We start from the raw sequence: 23,685 nt of genomic DNA on the forward strand, positions 1-23,685 counted from the left end.
ATAGTGAATTGATCTGACACCTAAAATGGTCCAGATTATAGGGCTTATCAGTATTAGGAGGTTGTGAGGAATCGGGAGTTCCTCCAACTCATGGTAGGGATTGTAATATATCGCCTATTGACAAATTATATGTAAAACTCGCTTATGTATGTAAAGCATGCTTATAACACTCGCTTACAAATGGGTTTTTGGAGAAAGGCTAAGCAGCAAATCTTGTTAAGCAGCAAAGCTTGATGGTAAATAAACCATCAATTGTGTAACCCTTTAATACAGACTGATAGAAAATGGAAACTTACATATTCAGTACAGAACAACATCTACCAAGGACAGTCAGGAGTCAACAATCTGGAAACATAGATTGTAGCAGCAGCTGCAGCCATGAGATCAAGAAAGCTTTGACTGGAATTCTCTTGGGAAATGGATAAGAAATCAGGTGCTTGGGAACGAGATAGAAAACCGTGGGAAACAAGATTAATCAACACGTCATGAGGAACTGAGGCAAAGTTGTCACTGCTGACCAACTCATTCCAGAAGGATGACGTGAAGGGAGATGGACAGGTTGGGAAACCACTCAGCAGCCAGTCTGATAAGGGTGTACGAATCAATGAAGCTCTGCTGATAAGCTGTAGGCCAATAGAAGTTTTGTAGGAGGGTCGCACACCTTGAAAAACTCTATAAAAGTGCATGTAGAAGCCCTTGTATTTTGAAGGTTCATTCTTGAACTCTTCCCTTGCATGCTTGAATAACGACCGGTTGAACCGAGATTTCGTCTGAGTGATTCCGTGGTAGCTATATGGGCGGGTGTCGATTCTTTATATCAGGAAGTTCACCTTGAAGAAGTGATCTTTTTACCCCATCAGTATCCTAGGCCCAACCATCTTCAGCTGTTTTATCAATTTCCTCCATCATAAGGTCAGAAGTGGGGATGATCGCTGATGACTGCAGAGTTCAGTGCCATTTGCAACTCCTCAGATAATGAAGCAGTCCATGCCCTCGTGCAGCAAGACCTGGACAACATCTAGGCTTGGGCTGATAAATGGCAAGTAATATTCGTGCCACACAAGTGCCAGGCAATTACTATCTCCAACAAGCAAGAGTCTAACCACCGCCCCATGACATTCAATGGCATTACCATCGCTGAATCCCCCACTTTCAAAATCCTGGGGGGGTCAAGATTGACCAGAAACTTAATAGGACCAGCCACACAAATACTGTGGCAACAAGAGCAGATCAGAGGCTGGATATTCTGTGGCGAATGTCTCGCCTCCTGGCTCCCCAAAGCCTTTCCACCATCTACAAGGCACAAGTCAGGAGTGTGATGGAATACTCTTCACTTGTCTGGATGAATGCAGCTCCAACACTCAAGAAGCTCGACACCATCTAAGACAAAGCAGCCTACTTGATTGGCACCCGAACTACCATCTTCAGCATTCATTCCCTCCACCATTGGCGTACTGTGGCTGTAGTACTGTGTCTGTGCACACACAGAGGCTGAACTCCAGGACATAGTCGATGTATTTACCGAGGCAGACAAAAGCATGGGCCTTACGCTAAACACCAGCCTGTTCTCGCCGCACAGCACTGCCCCCCAGACATCACGATCCACGGAATGGCCTTGGACAATGTGGACCACTTCCCTTATCGCGGGAGCCTCCTATTAACAAGAGCAGGCATTGACGACGATATCCAACACTGCCTCCAGTGCAGCCTTCGGCCGCCTGAGGAAAAGAGTGCGAAGACCAGGCCCTCAAAACTGTCACCATGCTCATGGTCTACAGGGTCGTAATAATACCCGCCCTCCTGTATGGCTCAGAGACGTGGACCATCTACAGTAGACACCTTAAGTCGCTGGAGAAATACCACCAACGATGTCTCCGCAAAATCCTACAAATCCCCTGGGAGGCCAGACGCACCAACATTAGCGTCCTCGTCCAGGCCAACATCCCCAGCATTGAAGCACTGACCACATTTGATCAGCTCCGCTGGGCAGGCCACATAGTTCACATGCCAGACACGAGACTCCCAAAGCAAGCGCTCTACTCTGAACTCCTTCACGGCAAATGAGCCAACGGTGGGCAGCGGAAACGTTACAAGGACAACCTCAAAGCCTCCCTGATAGAGTGCGACATCCCCACTGACACCTGGGAGTCCCTGGCCAAAGGCCACCCTAAGTGGAGGAAGTGCATTCGGGAGGGCGCTGAGCTTCTCGAGTATCATCGCCAATAGCATGCAGAAATCAAGCGCAGGCAGCGGAAGGAGCGTGTGGCAAACCAGGCTCCCCGCCCACCCTTCCCTTTAACCACTGTCTGTCCCACCTGTGACAGAGACTGTGGTTCTCGTATTAGACTGTACAGCCACCTAAGAACTCATGCTAAGAGTGGAAGCAAATCTTCTTCAATTCTGAGGGACTGCCTATGATGATGACTGTGGCTGTAGTGTGTACCATCTACAAGATGGACAGCAGCCACCCACCAAGGCTTCCTCGGCAGCACCTCCCAGACCCACGGCCTCTACCATCTAGAAGGAGCAGGGCAGCAGGTGCATGTGAACACCATCACCTTCAAGTTCCCCTCCAAATCATCCACCGTTCTGACTTGGAAGTATATTGCTGTTCCTTCATCTTCGCTGGGTGAAATCCCGGAACACCCTCCCTAACAGTACCTTCATCACATGGACTGCAGCAGTTCAAGAAAGCGGCTCACCATCACCTTCTCTAGGGAAATTAGGGATGGGCAATAAATGTTGGCCCTGCATGTATGTAAACTTTATTAGTGTGTAAGACTTGCAACCAGGGGCCGCACCTGTGGAAGACCCAAGGGTCACCTGCACACCCTGGGCAAGCAGGTATAAAAGGCAGTCTCCCATGCTGCTTCCTCACTCTGGAGTTACATTAAAGAGATCAAGGTCACAACAGTTTGAGCTTACAGTATACAGTCTTGTGGAGTTATTCTGAACATAACAATTGGCGACGTAACTGATCACAAACTTTCACGCGGTTATGGCTGCCGTTAATATTCTTGAGAGATTTGTTAGGGGTGATGATTGGGAAGCCTTCGTTGAGCGTCTTGACCAGTACTTTGTGGTCAACGAGCTGGATACAGAAGAGACCGTGGTCAAGCGCAGGGCAATTCTCCTTACCGTTTGTGGGTCCACGATATATGGCCTCATCAAAAATCTGCTAGCATCGACAAAACCAACGGAGAAGACATATGCAGAGTTGTGCACGCTGGTTAGGGAACACCTCAAGTCGAACGAGAGTCAAGTCAAGTCAAGTCTTAATGGCCAGGTATCGCTTTTACACAAACCATCGCTCGGAGGGCCAGAACGTGGCGAGCTATGTCGCCGACCTAATACGCCTTGCGGGACCAATGCGCATTTGCTAGATTTTGGGGGGAAATGTTGCGGGACTTTTTTGTGCTTGGAATCGGCCATGAGGTCATTCTTCGCAAACTGCTGTCTGCCGAATCCCTAGATCTAAGCAAGGCCACCATGAAAGCCCAGGCTTTCATGTCCACGAACGATACCACTAAACAGATATCTTTGCAGCATCGAAGCTCACTGGCAAGTACTGTGCATAAAATAACACCTTCAGCAGGCAGAACTGTACATGGCAGGGCCTACACACCTGCAGAGGCCAGATCTAGGATGACTCAGAGTCCGCTGTAGGGCAGGAATGCAAATCCATTAACACCATGTTGGCACTGCAGGGGTAATCATCGGGCCCATCAATGTCGATTCAAGCACTGCGTGTGCAAACGTGCTACGACTCACCACATGGCAGAGTCGGCAGAAGATGACCGATCTGGCATGGATCACGCTAAACGAGTAAGAAAGGCAACTCAACCCGAGGCTGAAGAGGAAGTGCATGGGGTACACACCTTCACCACCAAAAGCCCTCCGATAATGTTGAAAGTCAAATTAAACGGCATGGAATTGGTCACGGGGGCGAGTCAGTCAATTATGAGCCAGAAGGCTTTTGAGAAACTGTGGGGCTACAAAGGCCAAAACTAAGCCCGATTCACACCAAGCTGTGCACTTACACCAAAGAGCTCATACCAGTCATTGGTAGTGCAGCAGTAAAGGTATCGTACCAGGCAATGGCCCAACACTGTTCGGCAGAAGCTGGCTAGGAAAGATCCGATGGAACTGGTACGACATCAAAGTACTGTCTTCAGTGGATGACGCCTCGTGCGCCCAAGTGCTCAACAAATTCCCATCATTATTCGAGCCAGGCATCGGCAACTTCCCAGGCACCAAAGTGCAGTTCCACCTAGTCCATGATGCACGACCCATTCATCACAAGACCTGAGCGGTTCCATATATGATGCGAGAGAAAGTCAAGATCAAGCTGGACAGACTTCAACAAGAGGGGATCATATTGCCAGCCGACTTCAACGAGTGGGCCAGTCCAATTGTTCCTTTTGTGTATGTAGGCACCTTGTTAATGACTCCACAAGGCAGGAGTATGGTACTTAAACTGCGGTGTGCCGGTAACCCTTAGGTCTCCAACAGCAGCACCCTCTGGTGTACAGGTAAGGTGTGTACAGGGTGAAGGTACATTCAGTGTTACAGAACATCATAACAATACAAGCATGCATACATAACAACACTCCCTCCTAAGCATTTTTCAAGTCCTTATTGCCATGACCTGGGGAGGTGATCAGTAGAGGGCTGTGGGAGGTTGTGGTGAAGGTTGTGTGGGTGCCAAATATGATTCCTGTACTTGAGGCTGGCCTCATACATTTCCCCCCCCTCATACACAGACCATGTGGGTGTCACTGTTGTGGGATCCTTCAGTGGGGTAGGGTACATACTCTTTAGAGTGGGTAAGTGTGTGGTGGTGGGCAGGGCCACAGGACTGTGTGGGCACCTTGTCCTCCATTTGTGATGAAAGTCTGGTTATCCCAGAGTTCACCAGGAAAGCTGGAGGGTACTGGCCACTCACTCCTGGTGTTGGCCCTGGTGACCAAGGGGTGTAAGGCTGATCTGGGGCAGGTTTCCAGTGTTGGTGGCTGTGCTGCCCATTGACCACTGTCCCTAAAGTGGGTCTGCTCCCACTGGGTGTGTGTGAGCCCATCCTGGGCATCACATTTGTCCTATAAGTCCAGGCTACATGGTCAGGTAGCCCGCTGGACCTGGGGGTCTCCCACGGGGAGATTCCTCTAGTATTTACATTGTCCCTGCAGAACCCAGTTTCCTTTAACAGTCTACTACCTGTATACATTGGCTCCGATCATACAGTCGAGTCTTAATTGTTAACTCTCTTTACATTGTCAATTACAGCATTTACATCACCTTGTATCTTGGTCTCTCCATACATGGTTACATTTGTCATTTTAAAATTTCTATCATCATCATTAGGCATTACAAACTTGTTCTTAACCTTACTTACACAAGCATTCATTTCATTTTTCTCATCAGTTACTCCGGCATCACAATTCCATGTTACATTATCATACCTGCATTCGCTAACTGCATTTTTAACTTTAAAGTCCTTGTCATCTTTAGATTGAAATTGTCCCTTTACATTTTTTGGGTTACCGGTCTCCTTTAAGGGGGCCTTCCAATCCATTTCGCCGCTCGGTGCCATGTGTCGCTCCTCCAACGCTGCCCCTTGTGGTCTGGTCGCGGCCATTTTGATTTTAGGTTCTGCGCCTCTTGATGCGGCCACCATTCTTCTCGCTCGCCTCCAGATAGGCTGTGGTGATCTTTTCCTTCTCAGGTTCAACCACAGACGTCGGAAATCCACTTTTTTCGACGACTTTCTTCCTTTGGAGTTCTGCCACGGCCTGGAAGGTGAAGTCTGGATGTTCGGTTCTGGTGATCTCGCCGCGGTATTGTGAAGTCGTCGCCGCGCAGTTGAGCTGGACTGTAGGATTTCTAGGTGCAGCGATGGATCCATGTTCGGGACTGTGTGGGATATGGATTGCTGGAGCCCGGGGGCCGTCGTCACTTCGACCAACTTGGACCTACTTCATCCAACTTCTTCCCAGCAGCATTGGACCATCTCTGGCAACGATCCATGGGGGTGTTTGTTCATCACGCCGCCCTGGGAGACCTGGATGTCCACGCTGCGAATGACTGAGATTTTGCCTTTGGTGTAGGTGAGCAGCTTCGCTTGGACAGGAGACAGTTTTGGTCGTTTGGCGGGATTGATCCAAAGTTTTTCAAAGGTCGTCTGGCTCATGAAAGACTGGCTCGCCCCTGTGTCGATCTCCATTGAAACTGGAACTCCGTTGATGTCTACTTCCATCTTCCACAGGGAACTTTCAGTGGAGCAGGTATAAATTCCATACTCTTCTTCCAGGGGTTGAGCAACTTCGTCTTCATCTGTGTCGGAGCCCAGGTGATCAGCCAACTCTTCAGCGACGCAGTAAATAAAGTTTTTTCTGCACATTCTCTGAAGGTGCCCTTTCTCTTTGCAGCCTTTGCAGGTATAGTCTTTGTAGCGGCACTCCACAGCGCCAGCACGGGGCTAGTCGGTTTGCCCCATGTGGCGGACTCAGGGTTGCGGGACCTGTGGCAGCATTTCTGCCTTTAGAAGTAGCCATTCGGTTCACTGTGCTCGTTAGTTTAGAGTCCTGGGTGTGGGTCATCATTCGCCTGGAGTCGCCGACCGAAATCATGTAGGCCTGGCTCACTTTAATTGCCTTCTGCAGGGTGACTGTGATGTCCGCAGAGAGCAATTTGTGGAGGAAGCCCTTGTGGCCGATTCCGATAACAAATATGTCCCTTAGTGCTTCGTTAAGGTGGTCGCCAAAATCACACGGTACAGCCAGTCTTCTTAAATCTGCAGCATACTTAGCAATTTCTTGGCCCTCGGGTCGCTGGTGAGTGTAGAACCGGTGCCTGGATGTGAGGATGCTTTCTTTGGGTTTTAGTTGCTCTTGTATTAAGGTTACAAGTTCACCACAGCTCTTGGCTGATGACTTCGCTGGGGCTAGCAAGTCTCTTTCGCAATGGATAGTGGGCCCACAATTACTAAGCAGGATGGCCCTGTGCTTGTTCGGTAGTGTAGCCGGTGTGTCCCCATCCAGGTCATTGGCTATGAAGAAGTGTTCCAACCTTTCCACGAAGGCGTCCCAATCTTCCCCATTGGTGAATTGTTGAAAGTTGCTGAGATTCGACATGTTGAGCGTGTAGTTCGTGACCTCGTCGCCAGTTATTGTGTATGTAGGCACCTTGTTAATGACTCCACGAGGCAGAGGTATGGTACTTAAACTGTGAAGACTGTAGTCCTTTATTGCAACTCCTAGAGTGAGGACACCATGAGCTCCCTTTTATACTGGGTTACCTGCGGTGTGCAGGTAAACCTTAGGTCTCCAGCAGCAGCACCCTCTGGTGTACAGGTAAGGTGTCCACAGGGTGAAGGTACATTCAGTGTTACAGAACATCATAACAATACAAGCATACATAACAGTTGAAAAGCGATGGGACGGTCAAAATCGGCGGGGACTACAAGGTAACAATCAACCGAGTCTCGTTACAGGACCAGTACCCACTACCCAAAGCAGATGACCTGTTCACAACGCTAGCAGGGGGGGAAGTCATTCACCGAACTGGATCTAACCTCTGCGTACATGACATAGGAGCTGGCTGAACCTTCGAAAAAATTGACGTGCATCAACACGCACAAAGGACTGTTCATATACCACAGATGCCCTTTTGGGATTCGCTCGGCTGCGGCCATCTTCCAGAGGAACATGGAGAGTCTGCTGAAATCAGTTCCGCGCACCATGCTGTTTCAAGACGACATCCTGATCAGTGATTACAACACCACCGAACACTTGCACAACTTGGAAGAGGTTCTAAAGCGATTGGACAGAGTGGAACTCAGGCTGAAATCTCCAAATATGTTTTCCAGGTGCCAAAGGTCGAATTTCTGGGGAGAAAGATTGCGGCAGACGGCATCAGACCCACGGACTCCAAGACGGAGGCCATCAAGAATGCACCCAGACCACAGAATGTGACGGAGCTGCGTTCGTTCCTGGGACTCCTCAACTATTTTGGTAACTTTCTGCCGGGCTTAAGCACTTTGCTGGAACCCTTGCATTTATTGCTACGCAAGGGTGATGACTGGGTTTGGGGTAAATCTCAAGAGACAGCCTTTAATAAGGCCAGAAATCTGCTATGTTCTAACAAGTTACTTGTATTGTATGACCCATGTAAATGTTTAGGACGAGCTTGTGATGCATCTTCGTATGGGGTCGGTTGTGCGTTGCAGCAAGCCAATGTGTCAGGCAAACTGCAACCGGTTGCATATGCATCCAGAAGTTTATCTAAGGCTGAAAGCGCCTACAGTATGGTTGAGAAAGAAGCATTAGCATGCGTATACAGGGTTAAGAAAATGCACCAACACCAATTTGGACTCCGGTTCGAGCTCGAAACCGACCACAAACCGCTCATTTTGCTGTTCTCAGAAAGCAAAGGTATTAACTCCAATGCTTTGTCCCGCATCCAAAGATGGGCACTAACGTTTTCTGCGTATGACAATGTAATCCGCCTCAGACTAGACACTGAGAATTGTGCTGATGCCCTCGGTTGGCTACAATTGCCCACCACTGGGGTGGAAATGGCGCAACCTGCAGACTTGCTTCTTGTAATTGATGCTTTTGAGAGCGAGGGGTCACCTGTCATGGCTCGCCTGATCAGGACCTGGATTAGCCAGGACCCTGTGCTATCACTAGTAAAAAGCTGCGTCCTTAATGGGAGCTGGTCAGCAGTTCCCGGGGAAATGCAAGACGAAATTAAGCTATTCCACCGACCCAAGGATGAAATGTCCATCCATTCGGATTGTCTCCTATGGGGGAATTGTATAGTTTTGCCAAAAAAAGGCAGAGAAACGTTTATACGCGACCTACACAGTACCCACCCAGGCATTGTCATGATGAAGGCTATCGCCAGGTTGCACGTTTGGTGGCCAGGCATTGACTCAGACTTAAGAGTCATGCGTACACCAATGAAACATTTGCTCACAGTTGAGTAATGCACCAAGGGAGGCCCCACTGAGTCTGTGGTCATGGCCCTCCAAACCGTGGTCCAGGGTCCAGGTAGATTTCGCTGGCCCCTTTCTAGGAAAGATGTTCCAAGTAGCAGTGGACGCTTACTCTAAATGGATTGAATGTATAATAATGTCATCATGTACGTCCACTGCCAGCATTGAAAGCCTCCGGGCCATATTCGTCATCCATGGTTTGCCCGACGTCCTTGTTAGTGACAATGGACCATGTTTCACCAGCTCAGAATTCAACGAGTTCATGACCCGCAATGGCATCAAGCATGTCAGGTCGGCCCCGTTTAAGCCCGCATCCAATGGTCAAGCAGAACGAGCAGTCCAAACTATCGAGCAGAGCTTGAAATGCGTGACCGACGGTTCCCTGCAAACCCAGTTATCTCGGATTCTGCTTAGCTACCGGACATGACCCCACTCGCTTACTGGTGTTCCCCCTGCAGAATTGTTAATGAAGAGAGCACTCAAAAACCAGGCTCTCCTTAGTCCACCTGGATCTCAATGATCATGTAGAAACCCGGCGTCACCGGCAAAACATGTACCATGATCGCGCGGCTGTATCGCGTGACATTGAGGTTAATGACCCTGTGTTTGTTCTTAATTAAGGTCATGGTCCCAAATGGGTTGCTGGCACTGTTTTCGCCATGGAGGGGAATAGAGTGTTTGTTGTCAAACTTTTGAATGGACAAATGTGCAGAAAGCATTTGGATCAGACCAAACTGCGATTCACTGACAACCAAGAACAGTTTGAAGAGGACATTACCATCATTGATCCAGCAACACACACCTAACCAGCAATCGACCTCGCGGTCAACCACGAGAATGAACCCACCATGCCCAACAGTCCGATCAGACCAGCTGCGCTGTAGTGCAGCAATGATCCAACCAACTCACCCGTGCCAGGACTTCAATTCAGGCGATCAACCTGGGAACGTAGAGTCCCGGATAGCCTCAACATGTAAATAACCGTATCTAGGACTTTGGGGCGGGGGGGGGGGGAAGTGATGTTATGTATGTAAACTTTACTAGTAAGACTTGCCACTAGGGGGCGCACCTGTGGGAGACCCAAGGGTCACCTGCATACCCTGGGCAAGCAGGTATAAAAGACAGTCTACCATGCTGCTTCCTCACTCTGGAGTTACATTAAAGAAACCAAGGTCACAACAGTTTAAGCTTACAGTATACAGTCTTGTGTAGTTATTCTGAACATAACAGGCCCTACACCCACATCCCATGAACGAATAAAAAAAATCCATCCCTTGCCCAGGCCAATCAATTCTAGCACAATGTACCCTCTCCAATGACCACAAAGAAATATACACTCCCCACCCCCTTAAATTCACCCTGAGGTAGAAGTGAAATCTCCAGGCAGCTTGCGCGCGACACCAACTCTGCTTGACGATAATGGGGCAGGGAAAGCTCGCGGCGACGAGTACGCACCATTCGGGGATGAGGTACGGGCGACTGTGTACGCGCACGTCGGAGGCGGGGGGGTGGAAGTACAGGCGGATGTGGGATTGGCCGGCCTGCTATTGATGTCGGTGTGAGGAGGGGAAGCGGCTGCAATGTTTTGAGTAAACCACCCCGGGAAGGGGGAGACGGACAGTGGTCGGTCTGCCCATCGGTTTGTGAGGACCTTGGGAGGAGTGGTGAGTACCAGCGGCCTAGCTAGGGTGAGATGAGGGCCAGTGTGTGAGAAATGGAGGTGGGCGGTCGGGGATGTCGATGCTTGTTGTGATTACACATCATGTGGTGTCTTCAGCCCCGGCCCTTTTCAATTCCTTTCCTGTGTGTTTCCTGGCGGAGGCGGCACTTTGAGGAGAGAGTGCACTTGAAGGTTGGCTCCTGCTTGCTGCCCTTCACCTATGCTTTACAGACCATCCATCCATCGTTGTTCAGATAACGGTTGGGTTTGGGGGATGGCCAGAGTCCACACCCCACCTTCCCATATTGATATATATATGAGATGGATTTTCTTTTGTATTCGTTCATGGGATGTTGGCGTCGCTGGTAGGGCCAACATTTATTGCCCATCCCTAATTGCCCTGACGCGACAGAGCCGGTACTAATGGTTATCCCTCCCAATTCATGTGCTGAGGATGATGTGACTGCGGTCAGTCTCATGATCAGCTCCTAATTTCGCTGTTGCCAATAGTGATTTTTAAATGCGAGTATTCGCACTACAGTTCTGCTTTGAACTTGCACATAGTTTTTATCTACTATTTCTGAAATGTAGTTGCCGTCATTGATCGCTTAACCTGATTATTACCCTGAATGCTGAAACTAATGTACTGCGATCGTCAAAGGATAGAATAAAAGGTTTTCAAGCTTTTGGTATTCGTCGGCCAATTTAGGTGTTTACCATGGAGTAGTATCTTAAATCCAAAGTTTCTATTAATTTGCATATACAGTATCGCAAGCTGCCCATACTAAAACTATCTCCGTTTTTAAGTTCAGGATGTATTCATCCGTGAGGCGACAGCACTAAGAGCTGCCCTTTCTAAACCGCCAAGCCCACGAATTTCAAACAGGAATAACCAAAAATAAATTTCTCTACAAACAGAACTTAGTTGCCTGGGCTTTGTGGGCCAGATTGCCAGGATTCATGGCATAGCCCACAGGCCATAGGTTTGGACACCCTTGTTGCAATGTGTGTTATCTCTAATGTAATCGGAGTCTGGTATACACTAAGAATTTAAAACATTTTATTGGAATTTCTAGCTTGTACTGAAGGTAGTTTGTGCTGTAGAAGAAACATTACTGTATTTGCTGATTTTCCGAGAAAGTGTCATCCCACAGTGTAGGATTGCAACCATGTATTAAGAGTTGGGAAGTAAGGTATTTCCAGAATTTGGAGTAGGGGCAAGGAGAGATAATCATGCTGAGAATATTCATGGGAAGGGGGCCACATTCTTCACATCAATTTCCCCCCCCCACCCCCCATTGGTTGCACCTATGTGCAAGTGGACTGTAATATGCTCTAAACTTCCAGAAAACAACTGGACATAAACTTAAAATGGTGGGATTTTAAGGTAGTAACTGGAATTGTGTAAGAAACTGGCAAAAGGAAAGGATTCAACAGCCAACAGATAGCTTGACAGAGGAGTGGTGTTGGGAATGAGGGTGGAAGCAATTATTTAAGTGCTTCAAGGATTGGTGCTGGGACCATTACTGCTTTGAATTTATATCAACAACTTGGATTTGGAGGTGGGTGGGGGGCCTGCAAAATCATTGGCGCAGAGTGATCCTTGAATGGGCCCAAGGTGACCTTTGGCGTTTATGATCTGACAAGTTGATCTGACAAAGAATTGGAAAGATTGGCAACGAATAAAACATTAAAAAAAACAACTTGGATTTGGAAATTCAGCATATATTGAATAAATTTGGATGTGATTCTAAATTGTGGGGAGGCACAGATAAGTCCAATGAGGGACAAAGGACCTGAAAAAAAAGTTAAGTGGTTAAAATCAATGTTGGCAGATGAAACAAAAATGGGTGATATACATGGTGCTAAACTGGTTAAAGGCGATGTTAAAAGAAATTTGACGTGTCAGAGTTTTATTTGGAGGATGTTTTGCTGTATCCATCCAGTGCTCTGGTCAGACCGTGGATTAAGTATTGTATCCACATTTGATCACCATTCAAGATACTTGGATGTTATGATAATGTGGCTGTATGTTTCTTCTAGATAGATGAGCTAAAATGGGCAAAATCATCATCTTCCGTATTTAACTCGTGTATATAGTTCAATACTTCAACACTGGTTTGTTAATTCCTACTGCAAGTGATAAAGCTAATGAAAAATCTTAAGGATGAAATATTAATCTAATTTAATTTTCATTCTGAGCCAATCCATGTGCAACAGTGTATATTGATGCCTTACAATTTATTGTCCCAAACAGTAGAATTAAAAAGATTGGAAATTAAATTTACTTGGCACAGTAATTAGTTTAAGAATTTACAAACCTTTATTATAAACTTTGTAGAGCTCAATATGTTGTGATCCTGGTGCAAATATTACATTTTTAATTTTTAAAATGCTTTTATGTATAATAACTGATGAAATCATATATTGGAGAATTTTTGAAGGATTGTAACCATTAATTATTTCCATCAACCGTTAATGCTGAGAACATGGCTGCTGGTGTGGTTGTTTTGCCAATGGAACAAATGTTGAAATTTTGTCACATGCCCTGAATAACTATAGCTAGGTGCATAAATACATCAATTGAGATGAGATAATCTACTGCAATATTTTGGAGTCCTGAATACCATAATCCATGCCTTTATAATATTGAGCGTCAATTGCTATATCGCTCTTTTGGCCAGCGTTCCTACCTCCATCCTCTACAAATGACCACTTCATCAGATCTCAACGACCAGTGTCCTCTCCCATCTGCGCACCCAATATCCATGTCCTTGCCAAGCTCCACTGACTCCCTGGTGCTTCAAATTTAACTTCAAGATCTCTGTCCTTTCCTTCACATTTCTCAAAGACCTTGGCTTAACCTAAATACAAAAGCAAAAAAACCCCAGCAAATTCTGGAAATTTGAAAAAAAACCCAGAAAATGCTGGAAATGCAGAATCTGTTTCCAGCACTTTTTGTTTTTGTTCTTGACCTAACCTACAGCTAGTAGTTTTTCTTTTTTTCTTTTTCTTTTTTCTTTTTCTTATCAGTAAGAAACCTTTTTGGCATTGTTGCCAAATTAAGATAATTTATGGGTTAAGTCATGGCAGGAGAGCCCAGATGAGTGTAATGCTCCTCCTGTGCTTTGTGGGAAATCAGGGACACTTCCAGTGTCCCTGACTATTATGTGTACGGGAAGTGTATCCAGCTGCAGCTCCTGTCAGACCGCATTGCGGCACTGGAGTTGCACATGGATTCACTCTGGAGCATCCGCAATGCTGAGGATGTCGTGAATAGCACGTTTAGTGAGTGGGTCACACCGCAGGTAAAGGTTACAAGGGCAGATAGGGAATGGGTGACCATCAGGCAGAGCAGGAGTAGGAAAGTAGTACAGAGGTCCCCTGCGGTCATCTCCCTCCAAAACAGATATACTGTTGGGGGAGATGGCCCATCAGGGGAAGGCAGCAGCAGCAGCCAAGTTCATGGCACCATGGGTGGCTCTGCTGCACCGGAGGGCAGGAAAAAGAGTGGGAGAGCTATTGTGGTAGGGGATTCTATTGTAAGGGGAATAGATAGATGTTCTGCAACTGCAATCGAGACTCCAGGATGGTATGTTGCCTCCCTGGTGCAAGGGTCAGGGGTCTCGGAGTGGCTGCAGGGCATTCTGGAGCAGGAGGGTGAACAGCCAGTTGTCGTGGTGCATATAAGAACATAAGAATTAGGAACAGGAGTAGGCCATCTAGCCACTCGAGCTTGCTCCGCCATTCAATAAGATCATGGCTGATCTGGTCGTGGACTCAGCTCCACTTACCCGCCCTCTCCCCGTAACCCTTAATTCCCTTATTGCTTAAAAATCTATCTATCTTTGACTTGAAAACATTCAATGAGCCAGCCTCAACTGCTTCCTTGGGCAGAGAATTCCACAGATTCACAATCCTCTGGGAGAAGAAATTCTTTCTCAACTCGGTTTTAAATTGGCTCCTCCGTATTTTGAGGCTGTGCCCCCTAGTTCCAGTCTACCCCACCAATGGAAACAACCTCTCTGCCTCTATCTTGTCTATCCCTTTCATGATTTTAAATGTTTCTATAAGATCACCCCTCATCCTTCTGAACTCCAAGATTGAGTAGACTGGGTCTTTACTCCTATCATCATAAGTTAACCCCCTCATTTCTCGAATCAGCCTAGTGAATTGTCTCTACCCCTTCCAAAGCTAGTATATCCTTCCTTAAGTAAGGTGACCAAAACTGCACGCAGTACTCCAGGTGCGGCCTTACCAATACCTTATACAGTTGCAGCAACACCTCCCTGCTTTTGTACTCCATCCCTTTCGCAATGAAGGCCAACATTCCATTTGCCTTCCTGATTACCTGCTGCACCTGCAAACTAACCTTAGTCTGAAAACGCCCGATCTCGTCTGATCTCGGAAGCTAAGCAGAGTCAGGCCTGGTTAGTACTTGGATGGGAGACTGCCTGGGAATACCAGGTGCAGTAGGCTTAACAGTCAGGATGGCTAAGGCGCTGTGTTCAGGTTGCAGTCTCCTCTGGAGGCGTGGGTTCAAATCCCCCTCCTGATATTCAGTGTTTTCGAAAAGAGTTTCATGCACAAGGACCCCCAGGTCCCTCTGCACCACAACATGTTGTAATTTCTCCCCATTCAAATAATATTCCCTTTTACTGTTTTTTTTCCCAAGGTGGATGACCTCACACTTTCCGACATTGTATTCCATCTGCCAAACCTTAGCCCATTCGCTTAACCTATCCAAATCTCCTTGTAGCCTCTCTGAGTCCTTTACACAACCCGCTTTCCCACTAATCTTAGTGTCATCTGCAAATTTTGTTGCACTACACTCTGTCCCCTCCTCTAGGTCATCTATGTATATTGTAAACAGTTGTGGTCCCAGCACTGATCCCTGTGGCACACCACTAACCACTGATTTCCAACCGGAAAAGGACCCATTTATCCCGACTCTCTGCTTTCTGTTCGCCAGCCAATTCTCTATCCATGCTAATACATTTCCTCTGACTCCGCGTACCTTTATCTTCTGCAGTAACCTTTTGTGTGGCACCTTATCGAATGCCTTTTGGAAATCTAAATGCACCACATCCATCGGTACACCTCTATCCACCATGCTTGTTATATCCTCAAAGAATTCCAGTAAGTTAGTTAAACATGATTTCCCTTTCATGAATCCATGCTGCGTCTGCTTGATTGCACCATTCCTATCCAGATGTCCCGCTATTTCTTCCTTAATGATAGTTTCAAGCATTTTCCCCACTACAGATGTTAAACTAACCGGCCTATAGTTACCTGCCTTTTGCCTGCCCCCTTTTTTAAACAGAGGCGTTACATTAGCTGCTCTCCAATCCGCTGGTACCTCCCCAGAGTCCAGAGAATTTTGGTAGATTTAGAACAAATGCATCTGCTATAACTTCTGCCATCTCTTTTAATATCCTGGGATGCATTTCATCAGGACCAGGGAACTTGTCTACCTTCAATCCCATTAGTCTGTCCAGCACTACTTCCCTAGTGATAGTGATCATCTCAAGGTCCTCCCTTCCCACATTCCTATGACCAGCAATTTTTGGCATGGTTTTTGTGTCTTCCACTGTGAAGACGGAAGCAAAATAATTGTTTAAGGTCTCAGCCATTTCCACATTTCCCATTATTAAATCCCTCTTTTCATCTTCTAAGGGACCAACATTTACTTTAGTCACTCTTTTCCGTTTTATATATCTGTAAAAGCTTTTATTATCTGTTTTTATGTTTTGCGCAAGTTTACCGTCGTAATCTATCTTCCCTTTCTTTATTGCTTTTTTAGTCATTCTTTGCTGTTGCTTAAAATCTTCCCAATCCTCTAGTTTCCCACTAACCTTGGCCACCTTATACGCATTGGTCTTTGATTTGATACTTTCCTTTATTTCCTTAGTTATCCACGGCTGGTTATCTCTTCTCTTGCCGCCCTTCTTTTTCACTGGAATATATTTTTGTTGCGCATTATGAAAGAGCTCCTTAAAAGTCCTCCACTGTTCCTCAATTGTGCCACCGTTTAGTCCTTGTTTCCAGTCTACTTTAGCCAACTCTGCCCTCATCCCACTGTAGTCCCCTTTGTTTAAGCATAATACTCTCGTTTCTGACACAACTTCCTCATCCTCAATCTGTATTACAAATTCAACCATATTGTGATCACTCATTCCGAGAGGATCTTTTACGAGGAGATCGTTTATTTTTCCTGTCTCGTTACACCGGACCAGATCCAAAATGGCTTGCTCCCTTGTAGGCTCTGTTACATACTGTTCTAAGAAACAATCCCGTATGCATTCTATGAATTCCTCCTCCAGGCTACCCCCTGCGATTTGATTTGACCAATCGATATGTAGGTTAAAATCCCCCATAACTACTGCTGTTCCTTTTTCACATGCCTCCATTATTACCTTGATTATTGCCCGCCCCACCATGAAGTTATTATTTGGGGGCTTATAAACTACGCCGACCAGGTATAGGTACCAACGATATAGGTTTAAAAAAAAACGGGATGAGGTCCTAGAAGCTGAATTCAAGGAGCTAGGAGTTAAATTAAAAAGTAGGACCTCAAAGGAAGTAATCTCAGGATTGCTACCAGTGCCATGTGCTAGTCAGAGTAGAAATAGCAGGATAGTTAAGATGAATACGTGGCTTGAGGAATGGTGCAAGAGGGAGGGATTCAAATTTCTGGGATATTGGAACCGGTTCTGGGGGAGGTGGGACCAGTACAAACCAGATGGTCTGCACCTGGGCAGGAAGGGAACCAATGTCCGAGGGGGCGTGTTTGCTGGTGCTAGTGGAGAGGGTTTAAACTAATATGTCAGGGGGATGGGAATCTATGCAGGGTGACAGAGGGAAGTAAAATGGGGGCAGAAGCAAAAGGTAAAAAGGAGATGAGGAAAAGTGGAGGGCAGAGAAATAAAAGGCAAAAATCAAAAAGGGCCACAGTACAACATGATTCTAAAAGGACAAAGTGTCAAAAGAACAAGTCTGAAGGCTCTCTCAATGCGAGGAGCATTCATAATAAGGTGGATGAATTAACTGCGCAGATAGCTGTTAACGGATATGATGTAATTGGGATTACGGAGACATGGCTCCAGGGTGACCAAGGCTGGGATCTCAACATCCAGGGGTATTCAATATTCAGGAAGGATAGACAAAGGAAAAGGAGTTGGGGTAGTGTTGCTGGTTAAAAAGGAAATTAACGCAATGGTAAGGAAGGACATTAGCTTGGATGATGTGGAATCTGTATGGGTAGAGCTGCGGAACACCAAGGGCAGAAAACGCTCGTGGGAGTTGTGTATAGATCACCAAACAGTTGTAGTGAGGTTGGGGATGGCATCAAACAGGAAATTAGGGATGCGCCAATAAGGGTACAGCAGTTATCATGGGTGACTTTAATCTACATATCGATTGGGCTAACCAAACTGGTAGCAATATGGTGGAGGAAGATTTCCTAGAGTGTATTATGGATTGTTTTCTCGACCAATATGTCGAGGAACCAACTAGAGGGCTGGCCATCGTAGACTGGATGTTGTGTAATGAGAGAGGATTAGTTAGCAATCTTGTGCAAGACCCCTTGGGGAAGAGTGACCATAATATGGTAGAATTCTTCATTAAGATGGAGAGTGACAGTTAATTCGGAGACTAGGGTCCTGAACTTAAAAAAAAAAAGGTAACTTCGATGGTATGAGACGTGAATTGGCTAGGATAGACTGGCGAATGATACTTTAAGGGTTGACGATGGAGAGACAATGGCAGACATTTAAAGATCACATGGATGAACTTCAACAACTGTACATCCCTGTCTGGTATAAAAATAAAACTGGGAAGGTGGCTCAACCGTGGTTAACAATGGAAATTAGGGATAGTGTTAAATCCAAGGAAGAGGATTTAAATTGGCCAGAAAAAGGAGTAAACCTGAGGACTGGGAGAAATTTAAAATTCAGCAGAGGAAGAGAGTTTAATTAGGCGGCGGAAAATAGAGTATGAGAATAAGCTTGCAGGGAACATAAAAACAGTGCAAAAGCTTCTATAGATATGTGAAGAGAAAAAGATTACTGAAGACAAATGTACGTCTTTTGCAGTCAGAATTAGGTGAATTTATAATGGGGAACAAAGACGTGGCAGATCAATTGAACACATACTTTGATTCTGTCTTCACCAAGGAAGACACAAATAACCTTCCGGAAGTACTAGGGGACCAAGGTTCTAGCGAGAAGGAGGAACTGAAGGAAATCCTTATTCGTCAGGAAATTGTGTTAGAGAAATTGATGGGACTGAAGGCTGATAGTCTGCATCCCAGAATACTGAAGGAAGTTGCCCTGTAAATAGTGGATGCGTTGGTGGTCATTTTCCAACATTCTTTAGATTCTGGATCAGTTCCGATGGAGTGAAGGGTAGCTAATGTAATCCCACTTTTTTAAAAAAGGAGGGAGAGAGAAAACGGGGAATTATAGACCGGTTAGCCTGACATTGGTAGTGGGGAAATTGTTGGAATCAATTATTAAAAATGTAATAGCAGCGCTTTTGGAAAACAGAGACAGAATCAGTCCACGTCAGTATGGATTTATGAAAGGGAAATCATGCTTGACAAACCTTCCGGAATTTTTTGAGGATGTAACTAGTAGAGTGGACAGGGAAGAGCCAGTGGATGTGGTGTATTTGGACTTTCAAAATAATTTTGACAAGGTCCCACACGAGATTAGTGTGCAAAATTAAAGCACATGGTATTGGGGGTAATGTACTAACGTGGATAGAGAACTGGTTGGCAGACAGGAAGCAAAGAGTAGGAATAAATGGGTCTTTTTCAGAATGACAGACAGTGATTTGTGGGGTACCACAAGGTTCAGTACTGGGACCCCAGCTATTTACAATATACATTAATGATTTAGACGAAGGAATTGAATGTAATATCTCCAAATTTGCAGATGACGCTAAGCTGTGAGGAGGATGCTGAGAGGCTGCAAGGTGACTTGGACAGGTTAGGTTAGTTGGCAAATGCATGGCAGATGTAGTATAATGTAGATAAATGAGGTTATCCACTTTGGTGCCAAAAACAGGAAGGCAGAGTATTATCTGAATGGTGACAGATTAGGAAAAGGGGAGGTGCAACGAGACCTGGGTGTCATGGTACATCAGTCATTGAAAGTTGGCATGCAGGTATAGCAGGCGGTGAAGAAGGCAAATGGCATGTTGGCCTTCATAGCGAGAGGATTTGAGTATAGGTTCAGGGAGGTCTTACTGCATTGTACAGGGCCTTGGTGAGGCCACACCTTGAATATTTTATACAGTTTTGGTCTCCTAATCTGACGAAGGACACTCTTGCTATTGAGGGAGTGCAGCGAAAGTTCATCAGATTGATTCCCGGGATGGCAGGATCGACAAAAGAAGAAAGACTGGATCGACTAGGCTTATATTCACTGGAATTTCGAAGAATGAGAGGGGATCTCAAAGAAACATATAAACTTATGACGGGATTGGACAGGTTAGATTCAGGAAGAATGTTCCCGATGTTGGGAAAGTCCAGAACCAGGGGTCACAGTCTAAGGATAAGGAGTAAGCCATTTAGGACCGAGATAAGGAGAAACTTCTTCACTCAGAGAATTGTGAACCTGTGGAATTCTCTACCACAGAAAGTTGTTGAGGCCAGTTCATTACAGATATTCAAAAGGGAGTTCGATGTGGCCCTTATGGCTAAAGGGATCAAAGTGCAGGGAGAGACAGCAGGAATGGGGTACTGAAGTTGCATGATTAACCAGGATTATATTGAATGGTGGTGCAGGCTCGAAGGGCCGAACGGCCTACTCCTGCACCTATTTTCTATGTTTCTATGTCTTTCATATATCCCTGCAAGAAGCCTCCTCTTCACTGAGTGTGTGTGCATATGCGTGCGCACTTCAATGTGATCGTGGAATTTCGGGAAATGTGACACAAAAACAGAGTGGAAAAAAAAATTATTAACACATCATCATGACCTTGGGTAATTTTGAGCTGAATTTAAAATCTGCGCCTACAACAATCATTGATCTCTAAAGTACTAAGCTGTAATAATTGTTTTTTGGTATATATGTGGACTTGTATTTACTCTGTACAGCCCCCAGAGGGCTCATCCCCTGGAGTCTCAAGGGATCCCATAATTCCTTGGGAGCACAGGTATTTAAGGAGGCTTCACAGATTGGAGAGGCACTCTGGAGACCTGCAATAAAAGACTACGGTCACACTTTACTTTCAGCTCACAGGGTTCTGTCTGACTCTTTCTCCATACACAACAACTGGCGACGAGATACAGATAGCGAACCCAAAGGTGCAGAGAACAGTGGGTATCCTGGAGAAATTTTCAGAGGGAGATGATTAGGAAACTTTTGTGGAGCGACTCGACCAATACTTTGTGGCCAACGAGCTAGATGGGGAAGAGAGTGCTGCCAAACAAAGGGCGATCCTCCTCAACCATCTATGGGGCACAAACGTATGGCCTCATGAAGAATCAGCTCACTCCAGCGAAACCCACGGAGAAATCGTACGACAATTTGTGTGCACACTGGTCCGAGAGCATTTGAACCCAAAGGAAAGCGTTCTGATGGCGAGGTACCGGTTCTACACCTACAAAAGGTCTGAAGGCCAGGAAGTGGTGAGTTATGTCGCCGAGCTTAGACGCCTTGCAGGACATTGCGAATTTGAAGGACATTTGGAGCACGTGCTCGGAGACTTTTTCGTACTTGGCATTGGGTACGAAACCATACTTCGCAAACTTTTGACTGTAGAGACCCCAACCTTGAGTAAGGCCAGAGCGATAGCCCAGGCGTTCACTGCCACCAGTGACAATATGAAGCAAATCTCTCAGCATATGAGTGCTGCTACAAGTATTGTGAACAAAGTGATGTTGTTTTTGAATCGTAACGTACAGGACAGGTCGCACATACTTGCAGCTGCACGTCCGCAGATGACTGAGTCCACCATCAAGGGTGATTGATGAATGCAAGGCCATTAACATCTTGTTGGCACTGCGGGGGTGATTCATGCCGATTCAAAGAGTATGTTTGCAAGGGCTGTGGAACAATGGGTCACCTCCAACGAGTGTGCAGGTGAGCTGCTAAGCCTACTAAACCTGGAAACCACCATGTTGCAGAGGAGGACAGATCCACGGAGGATCACGTTGAACCAGAGCCTCAGACCGAGGAGGCAGAGGTACATGGGGTGCACACATTCACCACGAATTGTCCCCCGATAATGCTGAATGTTGAACTAAATGGACTCCCGGTGTCCATGGAGCTGGATACGGGTGCGAGCCAGTCCATCATGGGCAAAGAGACGTTCGAAAGGTTGCAGTGCAACAAGGCCTCCAGACCAGGCTTAACTCCAGTTCGCACGCAACTAAGAACTTACACGAAAGAACCGATTCCTGTAATCGACAGTGCTACCGTAAAGGTCTCTTACGATGGAGCGGTGCTCAAGCTACCACTCTGGGTGGTACCGGGCTATGGTCCCACGCTGCTCAGCAGGAGTTGGCTGGGAAAGATGCGCTGGAACTGGGACGGCGTCCGAGCGCTATCGCCCGCTGGCGACACTTCGTGTGCCCAGGTCTTAAACAAATTTCCTTCGCTGTTCGAACCAGGCATCGGGAAATTCCAAGCAGCAAAAATGCAGGTCCACCTAATTCCGGGGGTGCGACCCATCCATCAAGGCGAGAGCAGTACCGTACATGATGAGAGAGAGAGAGAGAGGGTAAAGATCGAGTTGGACTGGCTGCAACGAGAAGGCATCATTTCACCGATCGAGTTCAGCGAGTGGGCCAGTCCTATTGTCCCAGTGCTCAAGGGAGATGGCACCGTCAGAATCTGTGGCGATTACAAAGTAACTATCAATCGTTTCTCCCTGCAGGTCCAATACCCACTACCAAAGGCCGATGACTGGCGGGAGGAAAGAAGTTCACGAAGCTGGATCTGACTTCAGCCTACATGACGCAGGAACTCGAGGAATCATCGAAGGCTCTCACCTGCATCAACACGCACAATGGTTTTTTTGTTTATAACAGATGCCCGTTTGGAATCCGATCAGCGGCGGCGATATTCCAGAGAAACATGGAAAGTTTACGGAAGTCAGTCCCGCACACCTTGGTCTTCCAGGACGACATCTTGGTCACAGGTCGGGACACAGTCGAGCACCTGCAGAACCTGGAGGACTCCACCGCGTGGGGCTCGGGTTAAAATGCTCGAAGTGTGTTTTCCTGGCGCCTGAAGTGGAGTTCTTGAGAAGGAGGATTGTGGCGGACGGCATCAGGCCCACCAATGCGAAGACTGAAGCAATCGAGAACGCACCGAGGCCACAGAACGTGACTGAGCTGCGGTCGTTTCTGGGACTCTTGAACTACTTGGGTAACTTCTTACCGGGTCTCAGCACACTGCTAGAACCACTACATGTCTTACTACGAAAAGGGGCGAATGGATTTGGGGCAAAAGCCAAGAAAATGCCTTTGTAAAAGCGTGAAAATTGTTACGCTCAAAACAAATTGCTTGTGTTGTATGATCCATGTAAGCGTTTGGTACTAGCATGTGATGCATCGTCATATGGCGTCTGATGTGTATTGCAACAAGCTCATGATTTCGGGAAACTACAACTGGTTGCTAATGCATCCAGGAGTCTGTCTAAAGCTGAGAGAGCCTGCAGCATGATTGAAAAAGAAGTGTTAGCATGTGTCTTATGGGGTAAAGAAAATGCATCAATACCTGTTTGGGCTAAAAGTCAAATTGAAAACTGACCATAAGCCACTTCTATCCCTGTTTTCCAAGAGTAAAGGGATAAATACCAACGCATCGGCCCGCATCCAGAGATGGGCACTCACATTGTCCGCATACAACTATGCCATCCGCCACAGGCCAGGCACAGAAAACTGCGCCGTGCTCAGTCGGCTGCCATTGCCCACCACGGGGATGGAAATGGCGCAGCCCGCAGATCTAGCCATGGTTATGGAAGCATTTGAGAGTGAGCAATCACCCGTCACTGCCCGGCAGATCAAAACCTGGGC

At 46.6% G+C, this 23,685-nt stretch overlaps 1 protein-coding gene and 1 pseudogene across 4 annotated transcripts in view; both read left to right on the forward strand.

The window, feature by feature from the left end:
* The first annotated feature begins 10,518 nt into the window (after positions 1–10,518).
* pikfyve (phosphoinositide kinase, FYVE finger containing) overlaps positions 10,519–23,685 on the forward strand; it is a 215,381-nt gene continuing 202,214 nt past the window's right edge. For all 4 annotated transcript variants that reach the window (XM_070876033.1, XM_070876034.1, XM_070876035.1 and 1 more), the window contains exon 1: positions 10,519–10,659. The gene's annotated coding sequence lies outside the window, so the exon portion shown is untranslated. The remainder of the gene's footprint in view (positions 10,660–23,685) is intronic.
* Positions 15,018–15,134, forward strand: LOC139260553 (5S ribosomal RNA; annotated as a pseudogene).

This window comes from Pristiophorus japonicus, chromosome 3, assembly GCF_044704955.1.
Source record: "Pristiophorus japonicus isolate sPriJap1 chromosome 3, sPriJap1.hap1, whole genome shotgun sequence".
Lineage (NCBI taxonomy): Eukaryota > Metazoa > Chordata > Chondrichthyes > Pristiophoridae > Pristiophorus > Pristiophorus japonicus.